The following is an 8929-nucleotide window of genomic DNA, read 5'->3' on the forward strand; positions in this document are numbered from 1 at the left end:
GTGACTATATCTGAAGTGAAGGTCTCTAAAAGGGCAATCATCAAGTGGCTCAAGCCTGTAATCCTAGCTCCTCCAGAAACTGACAAGTGATGATGGCAGATCCAACATAGCCTGGGAAGGAAAGTCTATGAGACCTTTATCTCCAATTAATCACCCAAAAAGTGAAAGTTAGGATCTCTTATTTACATGAGGTAAGTTTTGTCTTTGATATTTAATCATATTTTTCTTTTTAAAAAGATCTATAATCAGAAGAATTTGATTATTATTATTTCTAGCGACTCCATTCTAGAGTCTATTTACAGTATCACTACCTATTAAATAATGAGGCTTTTGCTAGTTTTCTCTAAGTCTGCTCCTTTTTTCAGTATCTACACATTGGAGACCATTGATTTTAGAGCAATGTATAAGGTAAGAAAGAAAAAATAAAGAAGGAAGGAGAAAAAAGAAGAGAAAGAAGGAAGGAAAGCTTTCCCATGATAAATATAGATTTTATAATGAATATTAATTGTAAAAAGGGGGTTTTGTGATTATTTCTATACAAGGATTTAATAAACTTGATCAAACTAAAAAAAATGAATAGAAAGTGAAAATGGATCAGTGGGTCAAATAGTGGAGTGCCAACCTGGATCTGGCTAAGGGACAGCACCCAGGCCCTGACTTCAAGCCCCAGCACTAACACACACACAGACACACGCACACACACACACACACACACACACACACACACAGGCAATTAGGTAAAATGAGGTGGATTTAATCCAACCTCACTGGTGAATTTACAAGAAGGGATTAGGATTCAGGGGCAGCCAGAGGACAAACAACAACAGAAGTAATCTCAGAAGAGGGAGCTTGATACCAGTATCTGAGAACTATGAGGGAAGAAATTCCTGTTGTTGAAGCCACACAATCTAGGGTACTTTGTTATGGCTGTCATAGCAGACTAATAAACTGTCTTTGGTGAATTCATATCTCTATTACAGTTTACAAATCTGGCCAACCACGTCGGAAGAGGAAAAAGTAAGGAACCACAAATGAAATAAAAGGCAGGTCAAGCTGTGAGGAGCACAGACGCGATGGAGTTGGGCAGAACCCTGCACATCCAGTTGCAGGCCATGTTTTCTCCCTGGTATGTTTCCTTACACAGTCAAATGCTGGTGGAGGTGGGGATGGCTTTATAAGACGTTCATGAATCGTGTCATTTCTGTAGGACTGTTTTATGAGCCATTGTGGATTTCACCAGTTCACACGCACCCTGTGCCTAAGAAACACACCAAAGTTATGTTCTGATTGATTACCAATCTGAGACATGAGTCCAAATCTGGAACTACTTTCTACATGTGTGACTTGAAGAAAGAAAGCCACTACCTTTCCCTAGCTGCTTCATTTGTCCAGTAGAGATTGTAGTGACATGTGTGGATCCTTCCCCACTACAATTCTATTTTTTAGTAAGTGTTGATAAGACAAATTATATTTTGCAGGGAGTAATAACCCAACTTGGTGAGTTCTAATAAGCATAATAATTGAGGACATTTCCCTATGTGTTCATAATTGGAAAATATTTCTGTAAGGAGTATAGAAGTGTCTCTCCAAATGATTGCCTTGCAGTCGGAAAACAACAGCAACAAAAATGCCAAGTACTGGTGGCTTATGCCTGTAATCCTAGATACTCAGGCAGCTGAGATTTGAGGACAGTAGTTCAAAGCCAACTTGCATAGGAGAATCTAGAGACTCTTGTCTCCAATAAACTACAAAAAAAACCTACAAGTTTCTCCTTTCAAGCAGTTCAAAATGATGCAGTAAATCTGTTCAGGTACCATCATGTTTGACTTTAAGAAAATGGCTAAGCTATAGGCTAGGTAATTTCAGAAGATAAAAATGGCTGCATTATAATAAGCAGACACCTATTTTAAGCATGATCTATGTTTTTGAGAAAATTCATTATAATACGTCTTACAATACCAACCTCTTCAATGAATTTTTCATGTCTGTATATATATATGTATATATATATACATATGAATGAAATGATCGTAATCACGTACCTTCGGGCCAGTGCTGAGCACCAGCTGTTTCAGGGATGATTTATAGGTTGCCATGCTCAAGGTTAATAATCAGGAGAAACAGGTTACAGTATGCAATGTATTTATGTCAGGTTAGAAGTTCAGTTAGTGGAGATAGCATGTTATAGGTAAGTGCACACATTTAATTATTTTCTCTTCCCTCCAACCCCACATCTACAATAAAGTAAAAATAAATGGTGCCTTATACAGGGAATCCTCTCTGCTAAGGATACTTTTCTGGTTACTGGCTTTATTTAAAGGGAAGTCATGGCTAGGAAATGCTAACTGTATACATGAAAACAAAGCTTGAAGAACTCAATGATCTGTGCAATGGGCCTGCACGGAGGAGGTGACAGAGTCTTTCTAAACACCGAGTTAACTATGTTCACACTGAATTGCAGCATTTTTACTGCTAGCCAAATGTCTTTGCAGGATGGTCAGAGGTGTGGCACAAATGTAAGCCACAAGTAAACTTCCAAAAGTGATAAGATGTAATTTGTCTTCTTTGAGGACAAATGATCACATCAGTGTCATCAAAATCTCTGAAACGTTTCCCCTGTGAGGTCTTGTTGATCTACAATTTATTTTTGTTATATTTTATTTATTTATTATTTTCTGGTAATGCTGAGGACTGTACTCAGAACCTCTCACTTGCTAGGCAAGCACTCTATTACTTGTGCCATACCGCCACTCCTGGAGGAAAAATGTTATTGGTATGCATTCATTTTACAAGGGGAGTTCACTGTGACATTTGCACGCAAGCCTATACTGCATCCCCAATCAATCTCATCCCCTCTTTCATTCTCGCTTACCTCTCATTCTTAAAACAATTTCAATAGGTTTTATTTTTCTAGTTGGGAAAGTATTTTTTTTTTTTTTGCCAGTCCTGGGCTTGAGCTCAGGGTCTGAGCCCTGTCCTTGAACTTTCTCAAGGCTAGAGCTCCACTTGAACCTCAGCACCACTTCCAGCTTTTTTCTATGCTTGTGGTACTGAGGAATCGAACCTGGGTCTTCATGCACGCTAGGAAAGCACTTTACCACTAGGCCATACTCCCGGCCTGGGGAAAATATTTTTTATAATCAAGAAATTATAGCCAGGTAGCAGTGGCTCCTGCATAAAGTAATGCAGAAGGCTGTGATCTGAGAATCTCAGTTTTGTTTTGGTTTTTAAGTTTTAAATGTTATTATGAAAGTGATGTACAGATAGATTACAGTCACATACCTCGGGTAAAGGGTACATGAGTTTTGAATGGTGCCACCCAGGATCTCAGTGTGAATCCATCTGAGTCATTGAGACTCAGCACCAATTAACTACCAAAATGCCAAAAATAGAGAGCTGTGTCTATTGGGATAAGAGTACTAGCCTTAAAGGGAAAGGCTAAGGGACAGCTTAGCTATTTGGGCCCTGACTTCAAGCCTCAGTATTAACAAAAATAAAACTTAACAATAAAGAAGAAAGGAAAAAGAAAAAGGAAAGAAGAAAGGGAAGAAGGAAGGAAGGAAGGAGGGAGGGAGGGAGGAAAGGAAGGAAAGAAAAAAATCTTGGCTGGATATAGCACACTTAGTGGAGTTTGTCTAGCATATATAAGGTTCAAACCTCAGCACTACAGAAAGAAAGGTTTGATGTTAGGTGTTTTGTTTTAGTTTTACTTGATAGTTTTTTTGTTTGTTTGCCAGTCCTGGGGCTTGAACTCAAGGCCTGAGCACTGTCCTTGGGCTTTTTCAAGGCTAGAGCTCTACCACTTGAGCAACAGCACCATTTCTGGCGTTTTCTATATATGTGGTACTGAGGAATTGAACCTAGTCTTCATGCATGCTAGGCAAGCACTCTACCACTAGGCCAAACTCCCAGCTTTTGCTTGATAGTTTTATCTTTCACATATGGGTTTTTATGTTTGATGCTAACCATGTAGGTTCTGTTACTGTACATAAAGAGACGTTATTTTCCTCGATAGAATAATGAGGTTTACTAGCTACTAAAATGTCTATCCATTCCATGTGGGTTTGTAAGGTCTGTCTTTCATCTATTAAGTCGTCTGTGGCAATACTCCATGAGCTTCCCTTTCTTGAGCCAATATTCCATCATCATCATTGCCACCGTTACTATAGCTTATGGTACAATTTGTTAGCTAACTAAGTGTTTTATTCTTCTAGATGATTGGTAATATAAGTTTGTACTGCTCAAAAATTTGATTTATCATGATTATGATTGCATTGGAATTATGGATTATTTTTTTAAACATGATGTACTTAAACTACCAAGTATCCATCTAAGAGCATGAAGTATTTCCCATTTTTCAGAAAATTTATATTGATCTCATTTTTGTTTTTTCCACAGAAGACTCTAGGGTTCTTGGTTAGCTCATTGATTTTGTTGCCACTATGAATTAAAGTTCTCCTTTTTAATTTCTTGTTGGTATTCTCGGATATAACTGTTATTTTAGTAGGTTGATCATGCTGACAAACTTGCTGAACTCTTTCGTAGCTGGCAATCAGTGCTTGGGACCTCATGCTAGGCAAGTGTCACAAATTCAATGACTTCTAATTGTTGTTGATTCTATTTTATTTCTAGGTAGATAATCATATTTTCTACAGGTTATGTCAATTTTATTGGAAATACTTTTATTTCCAATAAAATACTTACTTATAACAGTCTTAAATATTTTATTTACTTTTATTATGTTTATATTTACTATATTATTTAATATCTTTTAGTTTTAACATAATATTTACTGTTTTTATCTTATGCCAATGTTTCTCAGAATCCTGCAAAAACTTTATTACCTAGTTGGAGACTCCTTCATTCAAGACATTCCTACTTTTCTTGTTAAATATAATAATACTTGTAAGTCATGGTTACTTATAAACAGGCTACTTCAGTATACCTGTGATAAAGACAAGAACAGAAGATTGTAATTTACAAGGATGCAATTACTAAAAATGATTAAATATAGCCTCTTGCTATAGCCTTTGTCTTTAGAATGCTTTGTTTATTTCCACACTGTAAAATTTAGAGGAAAAAAAAAACATCAGAAGCTTTTATCTGAATCAAAGATAAAATATCTAAAATTACAACATTATAGACGGAGCAATTCTTTCTCTTACAATATTTGGAGGATTATTGAATCTCTCTCCCTTCCCTGTACATTATTTGTTTAATCTTGCCAGAGAATTACTCAAATCTAGGCTCCTCTGTATAATTTAGATACGTTATTTTCCCAAGCCACTTTCACCCCCTTTTTGAACAAGAGAAAAAAAATGGCTAGGGACATTTTGTAGCTGTAGTCATTTAAGAAGTATGTGTTACTGAGTTTATGCTTACATAGATGTTCCAAAATGACTCTTGGAATTTGCCATGTGATAGTTCATTTGAAAGGTCTGATCTTTCTGATTGAAATACTTAGGGGAAATGTCATGACGACTAGTGCTAGGAAGATAGCTGAATACATGCCTGTGACCATTTTGGGTTCCGATTCCTTTATCAATGAACATCCTTTCTTTGAAGCAGCAAAATCTGTTTTGGCTGACATAAGTCTTGTTGGTCATCATATCTTTGAATCCTTCAGAAAAAGGACTTATCTCTACCATTACCCCCAGAGAATATAGAGTATATATTTTTATTAACCATTTTGCCAGAAATAGTAGGCTTTAAGGACTTCCACTACATTCTTCTAGCATAGCAGCTTTTATTACAAATTTAAGGAGAAAGCACAGTCAGGATTCAACTCAGTTGAGGTGACACATGTAGGAATTCAAGGAGGGGCTGGTATTCCACTAAATCTTCTGGAACAAGACTATCAAATGACTTCTTTCCTTCTTCCTCTTCTAAGTTTCCCCTCTGACAAGAGGACTATGCGGTATTCCTGTAGCCAAAATTCAGATGGAGATATTGCTGAAGGTACCAGACCTACCCTCCAGAAAAGGGCAACCATGATTCTGTTTAAAAAAAAAAAAATTAATCTGGAGCCAGGAGTTTGGCCTAGTGGTAGAGTGCTTGCCTAGCATGCACAAAGACGTGGGTTCGGTTCCTCCATATCACATGCATAGAAAAAGCAGGAAGTGGTGCTGTGGCTCAAGTGGTAAAGTTCTAGCCTTGAGAAAGTCCAGGGACAGTGCTCAGGCCCTGAGTTCAAGACCCAGGACTGGCAATAATAATAATAATAGTAATACTAATAATAAACTTGTTTATGTATTAAGGAAAATTGACCCTCACCTAACCCATGCATTTCTCAATGCCTAGGTAAAGGAAGTGTTTTCCTGGGGCTCACTTAAAGACAGGGAAAAGTTTTAAAGAATGTGTTTCATTTATTCACCCGTGACAAATCTCCCAATATTTCTTTCTCTCCAACTCCCAAGCCTTTATATTTGATCAAATGCATTTTATCAACAACCGTTTGGCATTTCAAATTCATTCAGCGGGATCTATCAATTGATACTGTTCCCAGATAACCAAATTCAAAATCTCTGGAAATTTTACTTGTGTTCACTAAATGTAGCTCAGTTTACGACTGAGTTCAGTTCCTGCCCGGATGGTATCTCTTCAGAGAGCCACATATATCTCACATATATCTCCATATGCACTGGTCAGACTTGTGCTAAAAAAAAAAACCATTTGGTGTGTAAGACTTTTCTACATAGAACATTCTGGGCCCTAACTCTAGTTATATCAAATTACAGGCCTAAGAGGGTTGTGAGTGTAGGGTATGGAGATGAGTCTTCCTTGGATGAAGCAAATGAGGAACTCTTCTTCCTTAAAATAGCAGTGTCCTTGTAGAGACTGGAAAGCAGGCGTCCTTGTCCTGTAGGGAAGACTTTAGGGAGTTAGAAGACCCTAGTACTCAGATTCCACGAGATCCTTCCAAATCCCTATTCCAACTTGTAGGCTTTTCTTATCCTAATCAATACCCTGCACTTACATAAAAGGTCCAGTAAAACTATAAATCCATTGGCTTGTAAGATCTAACTTGGAGTTTGGATTTTGACTGCCTCAGACCTATGGCAGCGATACATAAAGGTTTCTATGGGTCCCAAGTTAATGGCAGGCTTTAAGCCAAGAATACATGTGTTTGAGATTTCTTTAAGTGATCTACATCTGTAGAAATCCCCAGCACACATTTAGATCTTCCTCTGGTTTGGGCAGGGGCCTTATGGTGCCCTAAAGCCTGCAAGGGTGAATGAGGATTCAAGACAATAGTTCATAACGAACCATTTTGCCACTTTGCCATAAGACCTGTCAGAGCCTTAGCCTTCCTTGCATTTTTTTTTCTCCCATGTAGGCCTGATAACCAATCCCAGATTCCCCTCATTACTGTGAAGTCTGTTTCTTATAACTACTGCTGGTTCCAATTTCTCCATCTGTGACCATTCTTAGTTATAAGCATCAGAAACTTACTGTGTTTGATTTAGGTAGAAAAGAAATTCTTTGAAAAAGATACCACAAATCTCAGAGAATTTCTAGGATGGTGAGAAAAGAAAATCTAAGGAATAATATCCCTCAATTCCACCTCAGAATTTCTCCAGTGAAGACATTCCTCTTGTGGGTTCCCACATGACACACCATAGCTTAAGTCAGGAGAGCAGGCCCTGGTGAGGCAGTTCTACTATCATTATTCCCAAGAGACTTTCCTGTGGTTCCCCCACCTAGTAAGACAGGAACCCAAATCCTAGGGAGTGATCAGAATAAATACCAAGGGTCCCCCAAGAACTACATTAATTTTCTCAAGGGTAGGGCCTTCAGTCACCTAATAACACTCCACTAAGCCTTTCCCCTTAAAGGTCCAACGACCTCTTAATTTCAGTACATTGAGACCCAGCTTCCAACACAAGAACCCTTGAAAGAGAAACCCATTTTCACATGACAGCACAGATAGTCCAAAGGTTTGTTGTTGTTGCTGTTGTTTTTAATAAAGATACAGTGCAACAAGGTTTCACAATACATCAACAGTTCCAGAAATTCTCAGAGCCCCTATTGTGTACCTCAGGGATAAATAACTGAATAAAAGTCCCTAAAACCTAAAGCTTAGAATTTTGTGTGAAAATTTCATCTAAATAACTTGGGGAATAATATAAAATATGTTTAGCAGTGCTATTTACAAAGGCTGTGACAGTACAGAGAAGGAAACCATTTATTCTGACTTGGATAATTGTGGAAGAATTATAGGGAAAAATGATATTTATGCTGGATCTTGAAGGCTAAATAGGGACTCATTTAGGAGAAGTGGGGGGTTTGACTGAGAATGGACAGGGAAGGAGAGAATTCCAGAGTGTAAAATGATTTAAACTGGATGGCACATTCCAAAAATTTTCAAGTAGCTCAAAGTTAGTAGGGTAAATGAAACTGAAAAGGGGTGGCTGGAAACAGATTGTGAGGTCTGAAAGGTAGGTTAGCTATTTATCCTCAAGGAGAACCAGTAAAGGTATATCAACAAGAAAGAACAAATATGAAACTTCAGAACGAGATGATTTTATTTGGGGAAACTCTCCAAGCAGAGACCCGCTTATCCAGTTTATGTCAGTGGTAAGAACTTCTGAGGGCCAGAAGTAAAACCTGGCTCTGATGATGGAGGGGATTGATTTGAGAGTCCCAAGAACTTTTGGGAAGGACCACCAGTTAATACTGGCAATAAATTAAGCATGAGTTATGAAGAACTGAAGATAACCCTAATGCTTTATTGGCTGTTTTTTAATCAGTCCAAAATATTCTCCTTGGTGTATCTTAATATTTCTTGGATAATAGAAATGTTTTATATCTATGCTATCCTGTATAGTTGTCCCACATGGCCTGTGTGCACCTGGAATGTGGCTAGCATAAAAGCAGAATAAGTTTAAATGTCTAAAGCCATGTATGACTGTTGGCTACCATACTGGAT

The sequence above is a fragment of the Megascapheus bottae genome, chromosome 9 (genome assembly GCF_031878675.1).
Source record: "Megascapheus bottae isolate mThoBot1 chromosome 9, mThoBot2.hap1, whole genome shotgun sequence".
NCBI classification, from domain to species: Eukaryota; Metazoa; Chordata; class Mammalia; order Rodentia; family Geomyidae; genus Megascapheus; species Megascapheus bottae.